At 42.6% G+C, this 26,873-nt stretch overlaps 1 protein-coding gene across 1 annotated transcript in view; it reads right to left on the bottom strand.

The window, feature by feature from the left end:
* Positions 1-20,086, bottom strand: part of SLCO2B1 (solute carrier organic anion transporter family member 2B1) — an 87,110-nt gene extending 67,024 nt beyond the window's left edge. The window contains exon 1 of the mRNA XM_044668145.1: positions 20,072-20,086. The gene's annotated coding sequence lies outside the window, so the exon portion shown is untranslated. The remainder of the gene's footprint in view (positions 1-20,071) is intronic.
* Between the last annotated feature and the right edge of the window lie 6,787 nt (positions 20,087-26,873).

The raw sequence follows: 26,873 nt of genomic DNA, 5'->3' as shown, positions 1-26,873 counted from the left end.
TTCCTTCCTTCCTTCCTTCCTTCCTTCCTTCCTTCCTTCCTTCCTTCCTTCCTTCCTTCCTTCCTATTGTTTGAACCAAATTGACTCCTTCTTGTGACTCAATTCTGGATCTAGTTCAATATGCTTTCTGTTCAATTATGGGTCTTGTTCAATTCTGTCTGAGAGAACTTTTTTCAAATCTGCCATCTTTAGTCCTTTGCCTGGCTTAATTCAAAATCTCCACTGTGATCTTGAACTGATCTGACAGATTTATGATATCTCCTTTTCCAGAGGGGTAAAAAGTCCAAGGTCTGAGAGTCCAAGAAGATGAAAGGAAAAGGAGTTTCCTCTGGGCCACAAGTGTTATCAATTAGTCAGGCCATAGGTTGATCAGATAGAAAGTTATTCATTCATTCATTCAGTCAACAAGTTGGTTGGTTATCAGTTATCATTTAATTGGTCCATGTAGTAGCTTGTCCCTAGTGCCTTCAGTTTGCCAAATCTAATATTATGAATATGGAAGAATAATGGGGAAGAGTTGGATGCCAAGAAAGACAAACTTTGCAAGAATCTCCCAGGACTGGCCTTCTGAGAAATGAGTTGTCTTCACCTGCCTTTTGTGGTTCAGCCATTTTCAGACATGTCTGAGTCTTCATGACTCTGTTTGTAGTTTTCTTGGCAAAAACACTGGAGTAGTTTGGTATTTCCTTCTCCAGCTCATTTTATAGATGGGAAAACTAAGGCAAACGAGGTTAAACCACTTGCTCAGGGTCACACAGCTCGGAAGTGTCTGAGGTCAGATTTGAACTCAGGAAGATGTGTTCCTGACTCTGGGCCTAGCACTCTATCCACTGTACTGCCTTGCTGCTCCTTCTCCATTTTATTTTTTTATTTTTTTTAAACCCTTACCTTCTGTCTTGGAGTCAACACTGTGTATTGGCTCCAAGGCAGAAGAGTGGTAAGGGTAGGCAGTGGGAGTCAAGTGACTTGCTTAGGGTCACACAGCTAGGAAGTGTCTGAGGCCAGATTTAAACTTAGGACCTCTTGTCTCTAGGCCTGGTTCTCAATCCACTGAGCCACCCAGCTGCCCCCTCTTTCTCCATTTTAAAGAGGAGGAATCCGAGGCAAACAGTGTTAAGTGATTTGCCCAGAGTCACACAGCTAGGAAGAGTCTGAGGCCAGCTTTGAACTCAGGAAGATGAGCCTTCTTGATTCTAGGGCCAGCACTCTATCTATTGCACCACCTGTTCCTGCCTTTGTTCTTTGGATGGAAAGCCCCAGGCCCTTTGCCAAGTGTGTCTGATCTGTATTTCCCAGCTTCTCTGCAAAACAAGCTCAGAGACCCCATGCACTTAGAGACTTTTGAAGGATGAGCACCCTACGTATCCCAGCGAGCCATCAGGTAGCCATCCTCTCAGACACTCAATCATGATTGCAGTCAGCAAGTTAATAAGCATTTATTAAGTGCTTACTATATTCTAACAGACACTGCGCCAAGCACTGGGGATATAAAGAAAGCTTTCAAGGAGCTCACAGTCTAATGGTGAAGACAGTGCATAAACAATTATGGACGACCAAGCAATACATAAGAGAAATTGGAGATAACGGAGGGAAGACTCTAGCATCAAGGGGGAAAGGAAAGACTTGAAGAAAATGGGATTTTAGCTGTGGGAGGCAGAGATGAAAAGGGAGAGCATTGCAGGCACAGAGGACAGCTATAGAAAATGAATGGAGTTGGGAGATAAAGCATCTGGTTTGAGGATCAGCGAGGAAGCCAATGTCACTCGACCAAAAATTGTAGGCGAGGAGGGAGCCTAATGTGGGATGAGAAGATTGAAAAGGTAGGAAGAAACCAGATTAGGAAGAATTTTAAAAGCTAAACTGAGGATTTTATATTTGATTCTAGAGGTAACAGGGAGCCACTGGAGTTTATTAAATGGGAGGGGTGACATGGTCAAACCTGAGATTGAGGAAGATTACTTTGGTAGCTTACTAGAGGATGAGTGGGGAGAAATTTGAAAGTCTCTTTCTACTTCACAGAATGGGCTGAGGTTTCCTGGTTCTTTCATAAAGAATGGTTCAAAAGGTACCAAAAACAAAGGGAAAATTCTCGCAGTGGACATAAGCAAATGGTGAAATGTCTCGGGGCTGTTAGGGTTGTCACTGAGGTTTCAGACATTGAGAAGGGAAGGCAGAGTCCCCATCATGCTTGTAATCAAGAAGTTTCGAGTTGCCTGATGATCAAATAGCTCAAAGTTTGTAACAGATTTTACTCTCACTAAGCAGATATTCCCTATTCCCCCTGCTAGGTGGAACAGTGGACAGAGCCTGGGATTCGAAGTTATTCTGCCTCAGACCCTTAAAAGCTATGTGATCCTGGGTAATTCACTTACTCTCTGTGCCTTGGTTTCCTCATCTGTAAAAGTAGGGATAATAAAAGCACCGAACTCATGGGATTGTCATGTAGTTCAAATGAGTTGACACTTTGCCAGCTTAAAGAGTTATATAAATGCTAGCTTTTAGTATTACATATTATAGAATAAGAATGTGGTATAGTGGAAAGAGACTTGAAATTGGAGTCAGAGGACCTGAGTTTGAATCCTGTCACTGTTGCTTATTATCTATGTAACCTTGAGTATTTGTCTCATCTGTTAAAACTAGACAGAGATCTCCTCTAGTTTTCATGTTCCTTGACGCCAAAGCTGAGACTAAAAGATAGGAAATCATTTTCCCGTCATCACCTGACAAGTTGGAACGTTAGCCCAAGTCTCTCAATTCTTAGCCTAGGGCTCAGGGTTTGAAACTGCAGGGGTTGAAATCATCATAAGTGATTGAAAATGCCACAAAAACATTCCTTCCTTCCATCCACCCTCCCTTTGCCTGCCAACTGTTTCTCAAGAACAAGTTCAAGTTGGGGCAGGGGGAGGAGGGGAATAGGGGAGATTTATGGTGTTGGCTAGGGGAATTGGGAATTAGGAAACTTTTAAGAGAAGCCAATGTCTCCTTGGCATCAAATGTTGATACCTTCTAGATTCTTCCCACCCCTCACAAGGCCAACTGCATTGAGGCCATGTCTCGTTCTCTTCTACTTTGAGGAGGGGGCAGAAGTGTCTAAGAAATGGGCTTAGGTCTAACTAGAGGGACAAGGTGATTTGAATTCTAGCCCAGTGGCCTCCCATCCAATGAAGTCCACTTGAATCCTACAATGGAAAGAGTTCCAGGCTAGGAGTCGGACCTGAGTTCTAGTCCTAGATCTGCCCTAAATGGGCATATTTTCAATCTCTTCTTCTCCCTTTTCACTTCTACCTCATCTCTTATCCTTTTATATTCCGTTTTCTCTCTTTTCCATCCTAAACCCACCTCTTTTCTCATCTTCTTCCCTTCCATCTTCTACTTCTATGGAAACTCTGGCAAGTCACTTGGGTCTCAGTTTCTTTATCTGCAAAATGGACATGGGGTGGTATGTTGTACAAGATGACTTCTAAAATCCATTCTAGCTCTAACACCTATGAACCTAAGAGCTGATATGATCTTGTACAAGTCACGTCCCTTCTTTTCCCCATTGAGTCTCATTTTCCTCCTCTGTAAAACCAGGGTTGTTTCCATGAGAACCTTCTGTCAATTCTATCTCACCAAAATCCCTTGCATCATCTGTCTCCTCCCGGTTCTCTTTGATCATACAAGTTCTCATTATCACCTGCCTGGGCTCTTGAAGTCATCTGCTGGAGAGATCTTCCTATTACCATGGGCTTGATTCTAGCTTTAATAAATTGCTGGTGCAGAGGTCCCACAAAGTCATGCTTCAACTCAAAAAATCCTTAGTGGTTTTCTACTGCCTACCAAATAAAGTTCAAACTCCTCTGTCTGGCACCATGCAACCTCTGCAACCATCTGACACGAGTCCTCTCCACATACTTATTCCATGGCTGAACTAGACAACACTCCATCCCCTGCAATGTGTTGCCTCCTTGCATTTGTGTCATGGGAGAGCCTCCCTTCCCTCCTTCACCTTTTAAATTCTTCCTCTTTGTTGAGGACCCAACTCAAAAAGTGTTTGTGAAGCCTTCCATTATCTCCTCCTGCTCAACAACCATCTTCCCCCCTTGGCTCTCAGAAAACACGTTATTCACTCATTTATAATGCAGTTATCCTGTGATACGGAATACTAGTGTGGTTATGTTCTCCTCTCCTATTCAGTTGTAAACTCTATGAGGTCCTGAACGATGCTATCTTAACTCCATATCTTTCCCATCCTAGAACACAGCGTTCTGTACACTAGTGCTTACTAAAGGTTTTGAATAAATATTATACGTTCTAAGGTCCTTTTCAGGTCTAACATTCTTTGTCTTGGCTCCAAGAGTCCTTGCCCCTTCAAGCTGTAATAGTTTATGTTCTATGTTCTAAGGATCCTTTCATTTTTAATGTTCTAAGTCCTATATTCTAAGAGGCATTGTCCCTTTTAGCTCGAACACTTTGTTTTTTGTGTTCTAAGGTCTTTTTCATCTCTAACATTGTATGTCTTAGGTTCTAAGAGTCTTTGACCCTTCAAGCTCTTTGTTCTCTGTTCTAATGATCCTTTCATCTCTAGCATTCTATGTTCTATGAATTCTGTAAAACAGAAACAAGCAACCTGTCTTTTTTACCTCTCCTTCCCTCCATTCATCTCTCTCAAGTGATTCTACTCAGAGGACCCTCGACAGAGTTTCTGCCTTTGCCTTTCCCCAAGGCTTCCTCCCTCAGACTAGCCAACATGATAGCTAGTCCCCACTATTTCCTTGAGTTAATTGTTATGTATCATTATTGAGTACTTACTCTGTGTAGTGTCTTGTGTTGGGTCAAGCTAACAAAGAGATAAAGAAAGATGAGAGCCAATCACTGCCATTCAGTAGCTCACAGTTGAGGGAGGGAAATGGTACATGTATACACACACACACACACACACACACACACACTTACACACAACAGCATGGTGTAGTGCAAGGAGTGTTGGACCTGGAGTCAGAAGTCATGTGTTCAAGTCTTGCCTAAGAAACTGTGTGACCTTGTACAAGTCAATTGGCCTCCTAGAGTCTCAGTTTCCTCATCTATAAAATGGGTGTAATAGAACTCATCTATTGTCTCAACTATTACATGCAGGGGGACAGACAATCCAAAGTTTGGTCCATCAAAACAAGCTGAACAAGGTGGACACTGAACTTGGGCACTAAAGAATGCCCAGAGTAGGACAGGAAAAAGAGAGGAGAGTAGATTAAAGGCAGTGAAAAGAGGACTGGCTCTAGAGTCTGAAGACCTGAGTTCAAACCCCATCTCAAATGCTGACCTCCTGTATGATCCTGGGCAAGCCAGTGAATTCCCAGGGCCTCAAGTTCTCTTTACCTATTAAATAAAGGGATTGAACTAGATGACCTCCGAGGAGTTTTCTAGCTTATGATTATCATTTGGAAATTACATTATAATTTTAATGACTCCAAGCTTCTTCTGAATCAGAAGCCCATCTCTTTAAAAACAATGATCTTAAAGTGCTATGATAGGACTTCAGGTGATGGAATACTGAGATAAGCCTCCTTTTTATATGACTGAGGGTCAATAAAAAGACAATAGTGTGTGTGTGTGTGTGTGTGTGTGTGTGTGTGTGTGTGTGTGTATGGCCATGTGGTGGATGCAAGTAGTTAAGTACATTAACAGCCAAGAATTGCACAAGAGAAGGCATATAAGGGATGTCAGATGATCAGAAAGGAAGATGGGCTGGGAATGTGTCAAAGGCAAAGACAGGGACACATTAAGACGTAAGAATTGCATAAGAGAAGACATGTAAGAGATGTCAGATGACCATTAAGGAAGATGGGCTGTGAATGTGTCTAGGCTAAAGGATAATTCATGATAGCCCTTTTGTACCTTTAGTATTTATGCACTGTGGAGAGACCTGGAGGAAGGATCCCGGCATCCTGGGTAGAAATACACATATCTTATCTATTCTCCTGGCACAGAACCTCTTGTCCCTCTTCAAGGTCAGAAGCTACAGGTCCCATGAATACTTTCACTTCCATGGTTTTAATTATCTCCTCTCTACTAATGACTCCAAATTCCTTCTCCAGCCCTCCTCCCTCCCCCGAGTTCTAGTTCTTCATCTCCAATTGCCTGCCAGACATCTGGCTATCCCACGGCCAACTCACACTCCACATATTCCAAAACCAAATTCATCATTTTTCTCACCAAACCTTCTCTTCCTCCCAACTTCTCTATTTCTGGGCCTCAGTCTTCTCTTTTACAAAATGAAGGGGATAGACCAAATAGCCTGTGAAGACCCTTCCATCTCAGTATCTGTGATTTTGCGACTGTCTTTGGGAAATTATTGTTGTTCGGTCATTTTTAAGTCACATTTAATTTTTGGTGACTTCATGTGGTGTTTTCTTGGTAAAGCGAGTGGGGTGATTTGCTGTTTCCTTCTCCAGTTTATTTTACAAATGAAGAAACCAAGGTCAACAGCTTTAATTGACTTGCCCAGAGTCATCCAGTTAGTATCTAGTACCAGATTTGAACTCAAGAAGATGAGTCTTCCTGACCCCAGATTTGGTACTCTACTGTGCCCTTGGATGCTTTAAATGACTGAAAACTTCTTCCTGAAACAGACTCTTCATCTTCCTGCCATCTCCCATTTCCATATATTTACATTTTCCATTTTGGAGCTTAGAACATACTCTTTTTTTAAAAAAAAAAACCTTAACTTCTGTGCATTGGCTCCTTGGTGGAAGAGTGGTAAGGGTGGGCAATGGGGGTCAAGAGACTTGCCCAGGGTCACACAGCTGGGAAGTGTGTCTGAGGCCAGATTTGAACCTAGGACCTCCCGTCTCTAGGCCTGGCTCTCAATCCCACTGAGCTACCCAGCTGCCCCCTTAGAACATACTCTAACCTTGTCCCTAACTCTATTCTCCTTCCTTACTTTAAAGTTCTTTTCCCAAGACTTGGTTTGTGTTCCCCTCTTCTACAGACCTTGGTTGGAAGTAATACCTGCCTCCCCATCTGTCTTGGGCCACTCTGAGACAGCTGGGGACCACAGAATCTTGGAGATGGACAGATCTCAGAGGCCATGGGGTCCAATCCATGCATGAAAGGAATGTCCATGAAAATACTGATGGCAAGTGGTCATTTGGCCTCTTCTTGAAGACCTCACGTGAGAAGAAAATCATTCCTCTCTGAGGCTGTTCATTACCCTTTTGAACAGCCCCAGTGTTTGGGGAGTTTCCTCTCACGTGAAGCTCAGATTGGTATATTTTCCTCATCTACAGCTTGCTCCTTTTTTCTACCCTCTGGGGCTAAACAGAACAAGTGTACCCTCTTTTATGGTACAGCCCTTCAAATGTGTGAAGATGGCGCTCATGGGTAGCTTAGGTGGCATAGTGGATAAAGCACTGGGCTTGGAATCAGGAAAACTCATCTTTATGAGTTCAAATCTAACTGCAGTCACTTAGCTGTGAGACCCTGGGCATGTTACTTAACTCTGGTTGCCTCAGTTTTTTGAACTGTAAAATGAGTTAGAGAAGGAAATGGAAAACTGCTCCAGTATCTTTGCCAATGAAAACTTCAAATGGAATTAGGAAGAGGCAAACATAATTGAAAACAGTCGAATAAAAAACAATCTTGTCCAAGGCTTACAACATAATAGATTCAGAGCTGAAGGGCACCTTCAAAGTCACCTAATCCAACTGTCTCATTTTAAAAGGTCAGACATGTTCAATAACTTGCACAAAGTCATACAGTGGGATAACTAGATGGCAGTGGATATAGAGCTAGGCCTGTAGATAGGAACTGTTATGTTCAAATCTGACCCCAGCTACTTTCTAGTTGTGTGACCCTGAGGCAAGTCACTTAGTCCCAGTTGCCTAGCCCTTACCACTCTTCTATTTTGGAAACGATGCTTAGTATTGATCCTAAGAAAGAAGATAAGAGTTTAAAAAAAAAAAAAGGTCACACAGGGATTAAGTAACAGGGTCAGGATTTGAATTCAGGCCCTGTGACTCAAAATCTAGCACTCCTCTGTTGGCTAAGAATAACATTCTTCAGACTGGAAAGGAAAGGACAAAAATGGCTACCACTGAATTAAAATTCAAGGGAAGGAAGTAATAAGAAAAAAACCTAGTTCCTCTTGGTGAATTAAAGTCATTGGACCCTGACAAATTACATCTCAAGTTACTGGAAAAACTAGTGGATCTGTTGCTGAACTACTTAGAGTGCTTCATTATTAGACGGGAGATCAGAGGTGTCACAGAACTGAAGAAGGGCAAGTGTTGTTTTGATTTTTTTTAAAACCCTTAACTTCTGTGTATTGGCTCTTGGTGGAAGAGTGGTAAGGGTGGGCAATGGGGGTCAAGTGACTTGCCCAGGGTCACACTGCTGGGAAGTGTTTGAGGCCGGATTTGAACCTAGGACATCCTGTCTCTAGGCCTGGCTCTCAATCCACTGAGCTACCCAGTTGCCCTGTTTTGATTTTTAAAAGGGGAAGAGAGTGGAACCTGTGTGAGTCAAAGGCCGGTTCCCTAACAGTGAAGTCCTCTCTTTTATGCTTTTTTTTATTAGACATCTTGACCAAAATCTGTTCTTCCATGAAAATCAGGTTGTCATTTTTGTCTGATTCTATGTAGTCCATTATTGGTGTTTTGAGTCCCTTGGAGTTTTTTCTTCATCCTTAATTTCTTCTACCAGTTGGGCCACCATATCATGTTCTCTAGTTCTTTCACCATCTTGATTGCCCTTCTTTGGACACTTTGCAGATTCCTAAATTGTGGTACCAAGAATTGTATATAGCACTACATATATGATGTAACCAGGGCAGAGGACAAAGTTATTACTTCTCAAGTCCTACGCATCCTATAAGTCTTAATGCAGGCTAATATTGTTTTAGATTTCCTGGCTGCCATATCAGACCTCTGTCTAATATTATCTAATAAGTCTAATTAACTTAAAATTCACTAAAATTCCCAGAGCTTTTAAAATAGGAATGGATACCTAGCTCAACCTCCCCTATTTTATACTGTGAAGATGGTTTTTTTGAACCGAAGCATAACTTTGCATTTATCTCTCTAAAGTTTCATCATATTTGATTCTCCTATGCACTTGGGCTCCAAAGCAAATCTTAAGACTGAAATTTCCCCTTTCATAATTCATGCCTTGGGGGAAGTTGAATTAAATGTTAAATTGGCTGCCTGGTAGGGATTTTAATTGAACCAATTTAAACTCCTCTTGTAAATGGGTAGATAGCTAACTGGAGGGATAGACAGACAGACAGATACATAGATAGGCAGATAGATGAGAGGGAAAGAAAGAAAAGAGAGAGAGAGAGGAATAGATTATAGGTAGATGAATAGAGGATAGACAGGAAGGTAGGTAGATAGAGGAAAAGATCATAGCTAAGTAGGTAGACAATAGTTAGACAGACAGACAGATAGAGGAATAGATAGGTAGATAGATAGAAGAATAGATAGATAGATAGATAGATAGAAGGATAGATAGATAGATGATAGATAGATAGATAGATAGATAGATAGATAGATAGATAGATAGATAGAAAAATAGATAGCTAGGTCAATATAGGATCGATGGGTAGATAGATTAATGGTTAAGTGGAAAGATAGATAATAGGTAGGCTCTAATATGTCTCAAACTTAAATAGGATTTAGTACCTTTTCTTCAAACCCATCCCTCTTCAAAACTGTTTTGTTTCTCTTGAGGGAAGCATCATCATTCCAATGATCTAGTTTCACAACCTCAATCTTGACCTTCACCCTACACAATCAGCTAGTTGGATGTCAGCCTAATCATTTGTGCCTCACAACATCTTCTTCATGTGGTCTCTCCTTTCCCATGGCCACTGCTTTAGTTCAGACATTAATATTCTATTGTCTCCAGATACAGCAATTTGTTCAGCACTCCCCAATTGATAGGCATCCACTTTCATTCCAGTTTGTTGCTATCTTAACTACCACAAAAGCTAAAAATATTGCTAAAAATTATTTAGCTAAAAATATTTAGCTAAAAAAATTGCTAAAAATATTTTTGTGCACATGAGACCTTTCTCTCTGTCTCTGACCTCTTCCTTGTGGTATTTGTCCATAGCAGTATTGCTGAGAGTGGACAGTTTAGCCTCCCTCAGACCACACATTCGACCATTTGCCAAGTCTTGCCATTTATACCATCTCAGCATCTCTCTTCTAGATCCTCTTTTCTCTACCCACACAATTACCCTAATTCAAACCCTCATCACTTCTCACTCGGACTATTCCAAAATATTTCTGTTGGTCTCCCTGCCCCAAGTCTCTTGTATTTCCAAGTCAGCTACATACACTTGCTAAAATAATTTTCCCAAGTCAGACAACTGACTCTGCCACTCTACCCAACTCCATGGACTCCAATGTCTACATGCTTATTTTCTTCTTCCAATTGATTACAAGTTCCTTGAAGGCAAGGACTCTCACTTTCGTCCTTATATTCCCAGTGCCCAGCACAGGATTCTGGCACACAGTAGGTGCTTTCCTGTTTGCCATCTCATATTTCTATCTTATGATTTAGAAAGCATTTTCTGAACATTAGCCCTATGTGGTAAGTAGGGCAAGTCTTTCCCATTTTGCTCTTATTCACAGATTTCTTAATGTTTCATGAGAAGAGCTTTATTATTATTTACAGATGAGGAAACTCTCCCTGAGAGAGGAAACAATTTGTATGAAATCACATGGCAAGTCAGGGCCAGAATCAGGGCTTATATCCAGGTATCCTGAATGCAAATCCATCCCTTTCCACCAAATAAGAAGCACCAAAGTCTGGAGAAAGTCCAAGTTGATTGACTCCCTCCCGGCAGGGGGTGGAAGCAGGAATAAGGAGGAGGCCTGGAAACTGGGTCCATTCTGAAGCAGCTGTTAGAGGCTGGGGACATCAGAGAAATTTATTTTCAGTAGACCCACTGGGTGGTCCCACAGGAAGAACAATGACCTCACTGAAGTCCTGCTGTTGTGCTGTTTCCAGCTGTTGTTACTTGGCCTGGAGTGGCCTTGGGAAATTAAGGAGGGGGGGGATCTGCAGAGAAATCACACACTTTTTGGTAATTTCCAGAGAAGGTCAGGGAGCTGAGATCTCTGGGGCAGCAGGGGATTTTTACTCCTCCGAACCCCATCCTAGACTCTTCTGACCCATGTTAACACTTTCCAGCCACAAAGCATAACAGATGTGAGGGATTAGGGGAGGAGAGAAAGAAACATTCTAGCCTTCAACTTGGGGGGGCGGTGTAGATTATTTTGTCTTCTAGATTATCTGCTTTTCTAAGGGATCCATATGGAGCTTGCCCTAGGGAACTGATCTACAGCTCATAGCTTCATACATATCCTCAAGTCATCCTCAGTCTAACAAGACTCACTCCCCAACTCACAAGATTCATCTTCTGGGGGCCCCAATAAAAATCCCTTTTCAGGGATCACATGTGTTTGTGGAGTTTGTGAGCTCTTTTTTTAATAGGTCAGGGAATAGTCTTTCCGGTCGGCTTCCATAATAACTCTTAAATTTATTGCCTTCTCTCCGCTCACACAGCCACCATCTTGGTTCAGTCTTGATGGTCTCTCAGCTATATTTCTGAAATGGCCTCCTAATTGATCTTTCTGCCTTAAACCTTTCTCTTCTTCAATCCATCCTATGAGAAACTGGCCAAGTGAAATTCCTAAAATGCAAATCTGACCCTGCTCAAAGATCTCAAGTGGCTGTCTACTGCCTCTGCAAACTCTGCTGTTTAGTATCAAAAGTCTTTCACCTTTTTTTCCTGGACTTAAGAAAATCTCTAAGATCATTTTTCAAAGAAAGCATCATGAAGATTAGTATACTAAAATATGGACTGGTTCCTGGTTCCCATCTTCCTTTCTCAAAAATTCTTCTTCTTACACCCTACACCAAGATAAATTCAGAATGGGTGAATGACTTGACTATAAAGAGGGAAACTATAAATAAGTTAAGTGAACACAGAATAGTATACTTGTCAGATCTCTGGGAAAGGAAAGACTTTAAAACCAAGCAAGAGTTAGAGAAAATTACAAAATGTAAACTAAATGGTTTCGATTATATTAAACTAAAAAGCTTTTGTACAAACAAAAACAATGTAGTCAAAATCAGAAGGGAAACAACAAATTGGGAAAAAATCTTTATAACGAAAAACTCTGACAGGGGTCTAATTACTCAAATATACAAGGAGTTAAAGCAATTGTATAAAAAATCAAGCCATTCCCCAATTGATAAATGGGCAAAAGAGACATGAATAGGCAATTTTTAGGTAAAGAAATCAAAAGTATCAATAAGCACATGAGAAAGTGCTCTAAATCTCTAATAATTAGAGAAATGCAAATCAAAACAACTCTGAGGTATCACCTCACACCTAGCAGATTGGCTAAAATGAAAGAAGGGGAGAGTAATGAATGCTGGAGGCGATTGGGACATTAATGCACTGCTGGTGGAGCTGTGAACTGATCCAACCATTCTGGCTGGCAATTTGGAACTATGCTCAAAGGGCTATAAAAAATGATCCAGCCATACCATTGTTGGGTTTGTACCCCAAAGAGATCATAGATAAACAGACCTGTACGAAAATATTTATAGCTGCACTTTTTGTAGTGGCAAAGAACTGGAAAGGGAGGGGATGTCCTTCAATTGGGGAATGGCTGAACAAACTGTGGTATATGCGGGTGATGGAATACTATTGTGCTAAAAGGAATAATAAACTGGAGGAATTCCATGTGAACTGGAAAGACCTCCAGGAACTGATGCAGAGCGAAAGGAGCAGAGCCAGAAGAACATTGTACACAGAGACTGATATACTATGGTAAAATTGAATGTAATGGACTTCTGTACCAGCAGCAATGCAATGACCCAGGACAATTCTGAGGGATTTATGGTAAAGATGCTACCCACATTCAGAGGAAGGACTGCAGGAGAGGAAACATATAAGAAAAACAACTGCTTGAACGCATGGGTTGGGGTGGACATGATTGAGGATATAGACTCGAAACTACCACACCAATGCAACTACCAACAATTTGGAAATTGGTCTTGATCAAGGACACATGACAAAACCAGTGGAAATGTGCGTCGGCCATGGGTCAGAGGGGTTTGCGGGGGGGTGAAGGGGAAAGTAGGAGCATGAATCATGTAACCATGTTAAAAATGAATATTAATAAATGTTTAAATTTTTAAAAAATTCTTCTTCTTTAACTCTAGAATCCCTTGATATTTCTCACACATAGTTGTCCATCTTCCACATTTATCTTTGGCCCCCATCCTGAGGCTCTCCCACAGAAGCCCAGAGTTTTCCCCTTTCCTTTTCCACCTCTGAATCCTATTCTTCCTTCAAAGACAGTCCAATGCAAGCCCCAGAAGTTGAAAAGGAAGTGATTATTAAGCCAGGCACTGGGTAGGCACTTTATAAATATTGCCTCAACTGGTTCCTACAACAACTCTCTGAAATAGATGCTTTTTATCATTCCTATTTTACGGATGGGGAAACTGAGGCAGACAGGGGTTAAGGTCTTCCTCACTCCAGGTCCAGGTCCAGGGCTCTATCTACTGAACTACCTATGGAGTATGGAGCTATGAAATGATAATGCCAGAAGGGAACTTAGATATCATCTATTATCAATCTGTCAGTATTTATTAAATATTTATTAAATAGCTCCTATGAGTCAGCCAACATGTTGTTATTTTACAGAGAAAGATGCTTCAGCCCAGAAAGAAGTAAATAGCACACAGTGGAGGCAGGACTCGATCCCAGGTCCAATATCCCTCCTACACGTTCTCAGTAAAAACTTTTGGCCTTTCCCGACTCTGAACTCCTAAATCACTATCTGTCTATACAGCCTGAACCCCCAGGATCTCATAGTCCTGAAATGAGTCCCCTTTCACAGAATTTTAGAGTATCCAAGACTTAAGGCTCATAGGGGCAGTTAGGCGGACAGAGCACTGGACCTGGAGTCAGGAACTCTTTTTCTTGAGTTCAAATCCAGCCTCAGATATTTACTAGCTGTATGTCCCTGGGCAAGTCATTTCATGCTGTTTGCCTGTTTCCTCATCTGTAAAATGAGTTGGAGAAGGAAATGGCAAGCCACTCCAGTATTTTTGCCAAGAAAATCCCAATAGGGGTCACAGAGGTGGACATGACTGAAAAACGATGGAACAACAAAAAGAATCATAGCCTCCCATAAATAGTGAACTGAAAAGATCCTTACATTTCATTTAGCCCAAATCCCACCATTTTACAGATGAGGAAACTGAAATCCAAATAGATGAAATTACCTTAAAAAAATCCTTACTAATACACATATATAACACAGTGGAATTGCTTGTCAGCTCCAGAAGTGGGGAGGAAAGATGGGAGAAGAGGGGAGGAGAGGACATGAATCATGTAACTATGGGAAAATATTTTTAAATAAATAAATTCTTAAAAAGTAAAATAAATCCTGAGGGGGGAGGTCCTTACCTTCTATCTTGGTATCAGTTTTAAGACAGAAGAGTGGTAAAGGCTTGGCAACGGAGGTTGACTTGCCCAAGATCACACAGCATGGAAATGTCTGAGACCAGATTGGAACCTCCTGTCTTCTGATCTGGTTCTCAATCCACCTATGAAGTCATTTTTTACTTCTCTTCATGCTCCTGTACCAAGGTATCTTCTCTGCATCCCCCACAATTTTTAGCTTCCTTTTATATGTTGTCTTTCCCTATTAGACTGTAAGCTCTCAGATGGTAAGAGCAGATTTTCTTTTGGGGATTTGCCTTCCTCAGCACATAGTAGGTACTTAACAAATGTTTATTGACTGACTTATCCAAAGCAGTAAGTGGCAGTCAGGATTTGAATCTCGGTCCTCTGAACCTTTTCACTGAACCACAAATGTCAGAGTTGGAAAATTAGAATTGAGAGTGGCCTCCAATATTCCCAAGTGCATTCAACCACATTAAAATATAATTGGGAAATGTTTAACAAAATCAATAAAAATACAATATAATATGCTGTTATTCAGTTGCATCTAACTCTTGGTGGCTCCATTTGGGGTTTTCTTGGCAGATATATTGGAATGGTTTGTCATTTCCTTCTGCAGCTCATTTTACATATGGGGAAACTGAGGCAAACAGTGAAGTGACTTGCCCAGGGTCACACAGCTAGTAATCATCTGAGACTTCAGATCTTTCTGACTCTAGGCTGAGCCCCTTAATTGCCTACGATACAACATAGAAGATGTTCATTTGTGGTTTTCTAAGTCACATTTGCAGCCTCCGGGATCAGTTTCTATTTGAGTTTGACACCACCACTGCCTGAAAGCACAGGATGCCCCAGAAGGAGCTTTAAAATCCTCCAATTCAGCAGCTTCATTTAACAGAAGGTCAGAGTGAGGTACCCATGAGGGTGGTGCCCACAGCCATCCCCAGGGGTTAGCAGCAGCAGAGCCTGACAGACAGACCCATCCCCTAGCTCTTTCCCCACGATTTCGCAACTGTTCTAACAGAAAGGACAAAAATATCACTGCCTAGCTTTGTCTCTACAGTTGGATTGAATCGCCTAGACTCCCAGCCACCGCACCAAAGGGCAATGGTTTGTGCCAGCCGATCCGTCTGAGCATCTGCTCTCTTATCGGTGGCAAGGAGAAAGAACAGAGAGGTGCAGGGACTCTTGCCACATCACGCAACGCAGAGGGCCCTCGTGGAGTAGAAAGAGGTATAAATAAGTTTACAAAGCACTTCTACCTCCTCGACATTCCCAGGACTATGAGGAATTCACTTTGTAAACTGTAAGTGCTCTGGATGTGGGAGGTCTTGTTATTATAAATGGGAGGTAAACATTTTTGCAATTAAAAAATGTTTTCATTATAGAGAGGCAGTTGGGTAGTACAGGGGATAGAGCACTGGACTTGGAGTTAGCAAGATCTGAGTTCAAATCCTGCCTTAGATATTTATTGACTATGAGAGCCCGGGCAACTCATTTGACCTAAACCTCAGTTTCTTCCTCTGGAAAATAGGGAAAATAATAGTTTATACTTTGGAAAGAGTGTCAGGCTTGGAGTCAAGAAGACCTGAGTTCAGATCTGACTACAGACTACACTAGCTGTGTGACCCTGGGCAAGTTACTTAAATTTATTGCCCTCAGTTTCCTCATCTGTAAAAATGAGTTGGAGGAGGAAATGACACACCACTCCAGTATTTTTGATCAGGAAAATGTCAAATGGGGTCATGAAGAGTCAGAAATGACTGAAAAATGATTGAACAACAACAAAAACAGCATTTATCTCCAAGAACTGTTTTGAGGATTAAATGAGATGCCATAAGTAAAAGGCTTCATAATCTTTACAGGACTAGCATCATTATTATTAATGTTCCAGGGAAGGTGACAGAACAGGAATTATTATACCCATTTGACAGAGAAGGAAACTGCGGCCCAGAGGGGCATTCACTTGCCCTAGGACACACATTGAGTTAGGTGACAGAATTGGGACCAGAAACCGTAAAGACCACAGCAATAACAATCCTTAATTAACATCTGTACAGCACTCTTCCATTGGTATCATTCAGTCATTTTTCAGTCCTGTCTGATTATTTGTGACCCCATTTGGGTATTTTTTGGCAAAGACACTGGAGAGGTTTTCCATTTCCTTCCCCAGCTCATGTTTACAGATGAGGAAACTGAGGCAAACAGGATTAAGTGACTTTTCCAGGATCTCACAGCTAGTAAACATCTGAGACTAGATTTGAACTCACGAAGTTGTGTCTTCCTGATTCCAAGCTCAGTGCTCCATCTGCTGTGCCACTAAGTGTCCCTGCATAGCAAAAAATGCTGTGACAGGAAGAATCCTCTATTAGGAGTTTACAAAGCACTTTCACACAAATCATTTCATTTGATCCTTCTATAAGGGCAATAAATTAAGGATTATTATTATCATTATTTCTGTTTTACTGAAAAGAAAATATAGACCCAGAGAGGTTACCTGTCCAAGGATATACAGTTACTTAGTCCCAAAGCTGGGAGTTGAACCTCAGTCTCCTAACTCCTAAGGAGGCTGGGAATCTTCCCGGTTTATAGGAAATTGTAAGTTTGGGAGACTCATAATGTGCTCTTTTGTATACTAGCTTCAAGGAAGCATCTGAGCCTGAAGCGGAAAAGGGCAAGACTGAAAGGAAGTGTTTCTCCCAAGTGGGACATTTCTGCTGGGCTAGTGGTTCTGATTGTGTGAGAGAGGAGAGTCTGACGCTGTTCTGGGCTTGGGAAGAGGGAAAGACCAGGTGTTTGAACTGGAGGAAAAGGGGAAGTTGCCAGGAAAAGAAGAAAGGAAGAAACCCATTGGCCAATCATTTCCTGAGCCCCAACCATGTCCAGGGTGGGGAGCAGAGGGGCCCGGGATGGAAGAAGTAGGAATGAGAATGGAGGAGACCCCAACCCCTAATGTCAGGGACTCATCTGGGGATGAGATATAACACACAAAATCCCAGTACCAGGCAGAATGTGTATCATAAACTAGGAGGGGGGGATTCAGGGAAAGAAGGGGTCTCAGAACTGGAAGGCATAATAACCAATCTTAGGACTTTATATAGAGCTTTTAAGATTAGACAAGCACTTAAAAAATATTATCCATACTCCACAACAAGCCTAGGAAGCCGATATTATTATTATCATCTCCATCTTACAGATGGGAAAACTGAGGCAGAGAGGGCAAGTGACTTGCCCAGCATTATGCAGCTAGTATCTGAGGCAGGATTTAAACTCAGTCTCCCTGATTCCAGGTCCAGCACCCTTTCCACAGTACCACCTAACTGAATCCCAGAGAACATCCTGCACCGGAACATGGATCCCCTGTACAGTGTCCTCTCAAAGCAGTCCTCTGATCCTGCTTGCAGACCTGCAGGAATGGGAACCTCATGATCATCTTCCTTCTGCACCACCTACCTATCACCCACTTCCATCCTAGGCAGGAAATTCCAGTTTGGGAGAGCTCCAATCATGAGAAAGTATTTCTTTACACAGTGTGGAATTTTGTTAACTCTGCAATTCTGCCCCCATCATGCCTACTTATGTCTTCTGGGCTCCCTTTGCCTCAGTAGTAATAGAAATAATGGCAATGATGACAATGAAGATAGTTGGCATTTCTAGATCACTATATATCACCTGATATTCATAACCCACCTGTGAGGCAGGTAGTATTCACAAGGATAAGGAACCTCCCTTTACAGATGCAGAAATTGCAGAGCTCTGAGGGGATCCCTGACTTGCCTAGGCTAATCCAGCCTGCACTTATCTGAAGATAGTTATCGAGTCAGCTGGGTGCCTTTTATTCTCTGGGTTTAAATTGGCTCCATTCCTGTCAACTGATCACAAGAAGAAAAAAGAACCTCTGCCGACCTGAGACCATTGGGGGACACATCTGATTCTGCCATTTACTTTGTGACCTTAGGCAAGTCATTTGCTCTATCTGGGTCTCATTTGTAAAACATAGATGATTTCTTAGGTTCTTTCCAGCTCTGTCTCCTATGCCTTGGATTCAGTGGACCAAATGAAAAATTCAGATTCTATCTCTATTACTTACTAGCTCTGAATATTTGAATAAGTTATTTTCTGCCTCTTTTAGCCTCAATTTGCTTATTTATAAAATGGGAATACTCTTTGCTTGTGTCAAATTATTATGACTATTGCTATCATTAACACTGAGATTCCTAAAGACCTCTGGAGGGAAAAGTTCTGCCAGTCTCTCTCCAGAGTCTCCAAGCTCTAAAGCCCCATCCCATATCTGCAAAGTCTTCCCTTGAGACTTTTTTTTAAAACCTTATCTTCTGTCTTAGTAACAACTTTAAGACAGAATGGCAAGGACTAGGCAAATGGGGTTAAGTGACTTGCCCAGGGTGACACAGATTTGAACCCAGGTCTTCTATCTCCAGGACTGGTGCTCTACCCATTGTGCCACCCTTGCTGCTCTTCCTCCTTGAGTCTTTTTTTTTTTTTTTTAAACCCTTACCTTCTGTCTTGGAGTCAATATTGGCTTCAAGGCAGAAGAGTGGTAAGGGCTAGGCAATGGGTGTTAAGTGACTTGCCCAGGGTCACACAGCTGGGAAGTGTCTGAGGTCAGATTTGAACCTAGGACCTCCCATCTCTAGGTCTGGCTCTCAATCCACTGAATTACCCAGATCTCTCTCTCCCCCTCCCCCCCACCCAGTCTTATTGCAGTTTAAAAACAGGATTTTCAAATCATGGTTCCCTGTCATTTACAAGTGTCAGCTTTGGAACACTACAAATTCTGGGCAGAAATCCGTCCCCTCTCACTCTGGGAAGCAAGTTGGGCCCTGCCCTTGCTAAATTGGTTACATGAGGATGGCTCCCAGCCAAGGTTTAAGTTCAGGCATATAACTTCATGGCAGAGGGCTGGTTACCTTGGCCCCTGAGCCTTTTCACTTTCTGAGAAACCTTTGTTCCCTGGCCCTTTACCCTCCCCAGGCCAGCGCTCCTGCCAGCCTCTCCCTTCCCCTCCCCTTTTCCCATGAACCCATGGCCAGTCTGATATCATTTCTAAATTTTCCATCTCTTTTTCCTTATTTCAATATTACTATCACACCAAGCTTTCTCTTTCCGCCAACTGGTTCACTGTTTCCCCACTCTTCTTTCTCTCTTTCTTCTGCTAGTTTGGCAAATCCCTCCCCCTTCCTAAGCCTCAGTTTCTTCCTTTGCAAAATGCACCAACCACTTCACCAGGCAGGGACTAGCGTACTCTGTATGCTACAATTGCTCCTTCTCTTTAAACTGTCTCTCCTGCCCGTGTTCAGTCCATCCCTCTTTCTTCTGTCTCTGCTTCTCTCTCGGTGTCTCTTGTACCTGGGTTTCTCTGTCCTTTTGGTGACACAAGAGCACCTCAGCAGTGAAACAGGGAAAGGCTGCCTGGGAGCCTTCACTCTCTCCCCATCAGTGCCCACTACCCCTCCCTCTGCACGCCTGCGCACCCCCACCTCACCCCATCCCACCTCAGTGCCTTCACATTCCCGCTCCTCCAAGCCCTGACCTGCAGCCGGCCAGGCTCCGCATCCAGCCCACTCCTTGAACACTTACCAGAGCTTCGTCCTATGCTTTTGGCGCCGATCCGAACCCTCTAAGGGGCTCTGGGGTTGCCTCGAGGGGAGGCTTCACCTAAAAGCCAAAACCTGCGTGAAGGGAAGTGCGATTCTAAAGGAGGGATTTCAGGCAGGGAAACAAGGTGGCCGTCGAATCTTAGGGAGGCGGACGGACACCTCGGTGCCCCCTCCCCATTAGTGAGGCCGACCCCGCTCGATGCCAACAGTTCTCCCACTGATCTACGTTTCTGCCTCTGTTTGCCCCCACTTGTGTCTTTCTGTCCCGCCTCTCCCTGTATCTCTCTATCTCCAGTCTCTGTGTATCTCTCCTTTCTTCTCCTTCTCCCTGTCCCTCCCTAAATTGATGCTTCTTTCTCCTTTCGTCCCTTCTCTCTGTCTCAGGCAGTTCTGTGCCGAAGGCGGGCTTGGGCTTGGGATGGTCCCGTCGAGCCGCGGCCACGCCCCTAGGGCCAGCCCTCCCGCTACAGCTGCCTTAGGCTCCGTTTCCAGCTCTCCGTACTCAGCACTTGAGCTGGTCATCTCTCCTTTGATTCTTTCCTTGCCCTCTACAAAGAGGCAGAGGGACAGAGAGGGGAAATCGGGCATATCTGATCAGACCCGAGGAGGCCCTGACAGGCCATCAAATGCGAGGCTAGATGAGGTCAGCGGATAGAAATACTGCTCTCTCCTGGACTATATGGGGCTTACAAATCTCTTCTCTGGCTGTCAGAGGCTTTTTAACCCTGAGAAGGTACCTCCATGTCCTCCTACTCATTAAGCCAACATCTTCCCACTAAGCCCTTATAACCTTCCTTCATTAAATCAGTGAACCCCATCCCCATGCTTTCATTTCCTTTTCCATCCTTGAGACACTCATTGTTATCCAGTTGGGTCACTTGGCCAATATCCTATTCACTGAGGCCCCCATCATCCCCCTCACTGAGATCTCATCCCTCTCAGTGGGCCCCAATTCCTTTCTGAAGCCTCAATCCCATAATTAATTCCCCTAGATATCACTGAGGACCCATCATTGAACCACCAATCCCACATTGTACCCTCAAAACCCCTTCTTGAGTCTCCACTATGAATCTGAGTCCCATTTCCTTTCATTGAGCCCTCCTTCACTATGGGAACCTTCATGACTCTTACTTGGGCCTAATCCCTTCATGGAGACTTCATGCATATCCCTGAGAGCTCTTAGGACTTAGAGATCCCTAATTTTCACTGAGAGCCTTTTTGTTTTTTATCAGACAACCACTCCTCTTCCTGAGACCTCATTTTTTTTTGTGCTCTTATTCCCTTAAAAAATTTCCATCCCATCCCCAATCCCTTAGCCCTCATTCTCCTTACTAGGACCCCTTCTTGTCTGCTAGTCCATCTCTTCTCACTTAGCCCTAATTTCCTTATTGAAGCTCCATTTCCACCACTGAACCATCAACCCATTCTTGATGTGGTCCCATTCTTTTGAGACCCCCTCTTCTCGGTAAGTTTCCATTTTCTCACTAAGTCCCCATGCCACTGGATTCCCATCTTGTCATGGAGCTGCTATTCTTCTCACTGGTCCTCTAATCCTCCTCTTTGTGTCTTATTCCCCTCAGTGAGCCTCTAAATCAGGGGTTAGCAATCTTTTTGGCTGTGAGAGCCATAAACACCACATTTTTTAAAATGTAATTTCGTGAGAGCCGTACAGTGCTCACAGTGCCGCTCCTGTAACAGAGCCTGAAAAAAATTGACTTTATGGCTCCTGCAGAAAGAGCCATATCTGGCCCTCAAAAGAGGCAGATATGGCTCGAGAGCCATACGTTGCCGACCCCTGCTCTAAATCCTCCCTAAGAATCCAGTTGACTGAGCTCCAGTCTACATCAAGTCCCCCTTCTCACTGATTATCCGTCATGTTACTTAGTCATTACCTTGTTCATTGAAATCTGTATTCCTTTCACTGAGTTTCATTCTCCTTGGCTCACCCATATCCCTCCCTGAGTCCCCAGTCCTCTGCATCCCATTCCTTCACCAAGCCATCATCAATTCCGTGAGCATTTATTCCTTCACAGAGCTTCCATACTTCTTTTTGAGACCTCTTCTTCTAGAGCCCTGATTACCTATTCCTAAGTCCCGATCCTCTTCACTGAGCTCTCATAGCCTCTATGAGTCCTCATTCCCCTTATTGGGACCCAATCCTTTGACCTAGAGCTCCCACTTTCACATAGAATCCCTTCCCTCTTGTGGAACCCTCATTCACTTTTCCAAGTTCACCTCCCATAAATGAGCCCTTTATCAAGACCCATTCCTTTCGATTCCCTAGTTTTTCAGTGAGTTCCTATTCCCCTTACTCATCCCACATTGCATCAGTGAGTTTTCATTCCCCTTATTGAGACACATTCTTTTTACTGAGTCCTCACCTCCTTGACTGAGCCCACATTCATTGGACATATAAAGAAACTGGTCTTCATAGGAAGGACTTAGCACAGTACTTAGAACATTTAAAATGTTGATTGGTTAACTGAATAACTGTCTCAAGATTATATGCCAAGTTTGGAGTCAATACCAAATCTGAAGTAGAAAAGGTCTTGGAGTAGGACCTTGCTTTCCATCTCAGAATCTCTCTATCATGTTGTATGACCTTGGGCAAGTCAGTTCCCTCCTTAGCCCTTATTTTGATCTCCTTCAAAACAAGACAGTTGGACTAAATTATGTATCTGGAAAGTCTTAGAACTGGAAGAAGATTGACTACAACTTCTTCATTTTACAGAGATTTTTTCTGTAAGGAGAAGAACATTACTAGGTCAGTAGGCAGAGGAGGGAATGTGCCACCCTGGAAGATAAAGCAGGGAAGTATTATTATCCTATATTATTGTGGTCGTTCAGTTATTTCAGTAATGTCCAACCCTTTATGACCCCATGTGGGTTTTCTTGGCAAAGATATGGGAGTGGTTTGCTGTTTCCTTCTCCAGCTCATTTGACAGATGAGGAAACTGAGACAAACAGGGTTAAATTACTTGTCCACAGTCACACAGATAGGAAGTATCTAAGGCCATATTTGAACTCAGGAAGATGGGTCTTTCTGACTTCAAGCCTGGCACTCTATCCATTATGCTACCTAGCACCACCATTTTATTCCCATATTACAGATGAGAAAACTGAGGCTCAGAGAGCAATTATAGGATCCTTGAACAAGAAAGATCCTGAGAAATGATTTTGATCAACTCATTCATTTTGCAGCTGAAAAAAATTTAAAAATAACCAAAAACTGAAATTTTTATTTGTGACCAAGTAACTTTCCCAAGGTAACCTAGGTAGAAAATGTCTGAGCCAGAATTTAAACTCAAGTCTGTTGATTCAAAATCCTGTATTCTTTTCAGGACAGGAGATGTTTTACTCACAGTGACATGGTTGATAAGAATCTGATCCAGGATCCAAGCCCTGGATATCTGGGAGCTAATTCTCAGTTTGTAAGGGAGTGAAAGCACTTAGATATGGAAGAGGGGAGAGAGAGTTAGGAAGCAGGGAGAATAACAAGAGATAAAATCCAGACTCCCTTATTGTAGTGAGTTCTAAACAGCACCATCAGCACCTTTATTCTGTGCTCTGCTTCTAGTAAGGAGGAAGAGAAACCTAAACTAAACCCAACTCAAAACGAACACATGGGAGCTCGTGATTGCTAAGATCTCTAAGATTCAACCCCAATCAGCTCACTAGCTCCTTGGCAGTGCCATCCTGGTCCTCCCTGCACCCTTTAGCCCCACATACCATCTAGAACCTGGCATGGTTACTCTTCCTCCTCCTCTCCATCTCCTGGCTTCCAAGTCCCACCTAACAACGCATCTATGGGAAATCTCTCAACGCATCTATGATACCCCTTCACTCTAGGTCCTTTCTTCTGTACAGTATTTCCCATTTATTCTCTCTCTGACTTGTTCAAACATAGCTGTTTACAGACTGTCTTCCCCATTAGACTGAGTTCCTTGAGAGCACAGAATGTCTTTTATCTTTGTTTGGATCCCCAACACTTAACACAGTATCTGACACATGGTGGGGAGGGCAGAGAGGATTTAAATCATTTATAAAATGCCTACTATGTGCCAGACACTGTGTCAAGTGAGTTTTTACAAATATTTTCTCATTTGATCATCACAATAATTCTGAGGTAGATACTATTATTATACTCATTTTACCAATGAGGAAACTGAGGCAAACAGAGAGGAAGGAACTCCCCAAAGGACACACAGGTGGCAAGTATCTGAGGCTGGGTTTGAGCTCAGGTCTTCCTGATTCCAGGCACAGTGGGCTATCCACTGTGCCACCTCAATGACAATAAACGTTAATAAATGTTTTTTTGTTAACTGACAATAGGGTATCCAGGAAATAGCCCTTGACTCAGTGTCGAGGGGATCTTGATTCTAATTTCCTGGAATAATTTCCATTTTACAGAGGGGGATATTAAAACTCAGAGACTAAGGTCACAGGGCAAGTTTGTGGCAGAGGAAGGACAAAGGACTACCTGCAAAGCATTTCTGTTCCATATGCCTTGGTTTCCATTTCTGTAAAATGAAGGGATTGGACTAGTGATTGTCCAGAGTCTCAAGGACTCTAGAAAGAGCCTTAAATTGGAAGAGGAGAAACTTGGGCTCGGGTCTTTAGTGTAAGGGGGGGAAACAGAAATTCCCTAATTCCAGGCAACAAAATAATGTATTGTTATTCAGACATGTGTGAGTTTTTGTGACTATTTGGGGTTTTCTTGGCAAAGACATTGAAGTGGTTTGCCATTTCTTTCTCCAACCTGTTTTACAGATGAGGAAATTGAGGCAAACAGGATAAGTTAAGAGACTTGGCCAGGGTCACACAGCTAGTAAATGACCGAGGATGAATTTGAACTCAGAAAGATGAGTTTTCCTGACTAGAGGTTCAATGTTATGCCACCTAACTGCACCCTAAGTAATAGATAAGTAGCATGCATTTAGCACTTAGAGGGAAAGCACTTTTATATATATTATCTCACTTAATTCTTATGACAATCCTTTGAAGTAGTTATGACCCCCATTCTACAGATACAGAAACTGAGACCCAGTTCATAGGAGCTCTAGAGCTAAAGAGACCTTGGATGACATCTAACCTAACTTCTTCTTTTCACAGATGAAGAACCAAAGCCCAAAGAGGTTGAGACCCAGCCAAAGTCACACAGATAGTAAGCAGTAGAACCAAGATTCAAACTCAAGTCCTCTGACTTTCAAGCCAGCACCCTTTCCCCCCATGCCATGCCCTCCCCCCAAACTGTATTGTCTGCAGTTACAAGGCTAGTAGATGCTAATGGCAGGATTTGAATCCAGTCCCTCCAGATGCTGAGTCAAGGGCTCAGTCTTTCGCAGACCAGCTAAGCATTTTATAGAGGATGAAGCTGAGGCCCAGAAAGGCAATGGGACTCATTCAAGTTACACAAATAAGCAGCAGAGTTGGGATTAGAATCTGAGACATCTGACTCCACCAGCCTGGATTTCTTTTTTTAATTTTAATTTTAAATTATTTATTTTTTTGCATGGTTACATGATTCTTGTTGTCTCCCTCCCATCTTCCCTACCCCCCTCCCAGAGGTGACAAGCAATTCCACTGGATTATACATCTATTATAACTTAAATCCCATTTTCATATTATTCATTTTTGTAATAGAGTAATCTTTTAAAGTCAAAAACCCAAATCCTATACCCAAATTTTAAACCCATATAAACAATGAATAAATCACATGTTTTCTTCTGGATTTCTACTCCCACATTCTTTCTCACAAGACCCTCAGCATAGTCCTGGATCATTGCATGGCTTTTAGTAGCAGCCTATTACAATTTATTGTCCTACAATGTTTCAGTTACTATGTACAATGTTCTCCTGGTTCTGCTCATTTCACTCTGCATCAGTTCATGGAGGTCTTTCCACTTCACATGGAAATCAACCAGTTCACCATCTGGATTTTTTTCTGCTGTAGCCCCATGAAACACTGTTCTCAAAGTAATTTGGCATGCTATCTAGTTCTACCTCTTCTTTAAAGAAAAGGAAGTGAGTGGCTAGGTTGCTTAGTGGTTAGAGCACCAGACCTGGAGATGGAAAGTCCTGGGGTCCTGGGTTCAGATTTGGCCTTATACATTTCCTAGCTGTGTGACTCTGGATGAGTCACTTAGCCCCGATTGCCTTGCCCTAAACCATTCTCTTCTGTCTTAGTGTCTATCTACTAATCTGAGAAACACTGATACATTGGGTATCAATTCTAAGACATAAGGTAATGGTTTTTTAAATAAAATAAAACGAAATAAAGGAAACCCAGAGATGGGAAGGTATTTCCACATTTCCTAACTGTGTAATAAGCTTGGGCTTTCCCTCTCTGTTCCTCATTTTACTCATCTGTAAAATGGGGATAATACTCTCTGCCTTATTCCTTCTCTTCCTTTATTTGGGTCCAGGTCGTGCCTAAAGAAAAAGGGCTTGACTGTTAATAAATGTTCTGCCACCGACATCCCTGCAATCAAGACTTTCTTCTCTGGGAATCCTAGCCCTTCCTCTTTTCACTTCTCTCCAACACACTCCCCCCAAACCTCCAGGATGTTGCTGACATCTGGCTAGCGTGCAGAATGGGCTTCCTGCCATTTCTGGAAACGGACACAATGGAGGTCAGTCAGTTTCCATGTAAGAGGAGGTGAAAGGGCTATAGGAATAAATCCCTACTTTCCAGGTTATTAGGAAGATTAGAATGTTCCTAGAAAGAATGGAAGCAGTGCTTCAAGGAAAAAAAAACAAGAAGGAAAAGGAATCTGAAGAGG

This window comes from Gracilinanus agilis, chromosome 3 (genome assembly GCF_016433145.1).
Source record: "Gracilinanus agilis isolate LMUSP501 chromosome 3, AgileGrace, whole genome shotgun sequence".
NCBI lineage: Eukaryota > Metazoa > Chordata > Mammalia > Didelphimorphia > Didelphidae > Gracilinanus > Gracilinanus agilis.
Note: the sequence above shows the minus strand (reverse complement) of the source record. Positions and strands in the feature narration are given on the sequence as shown.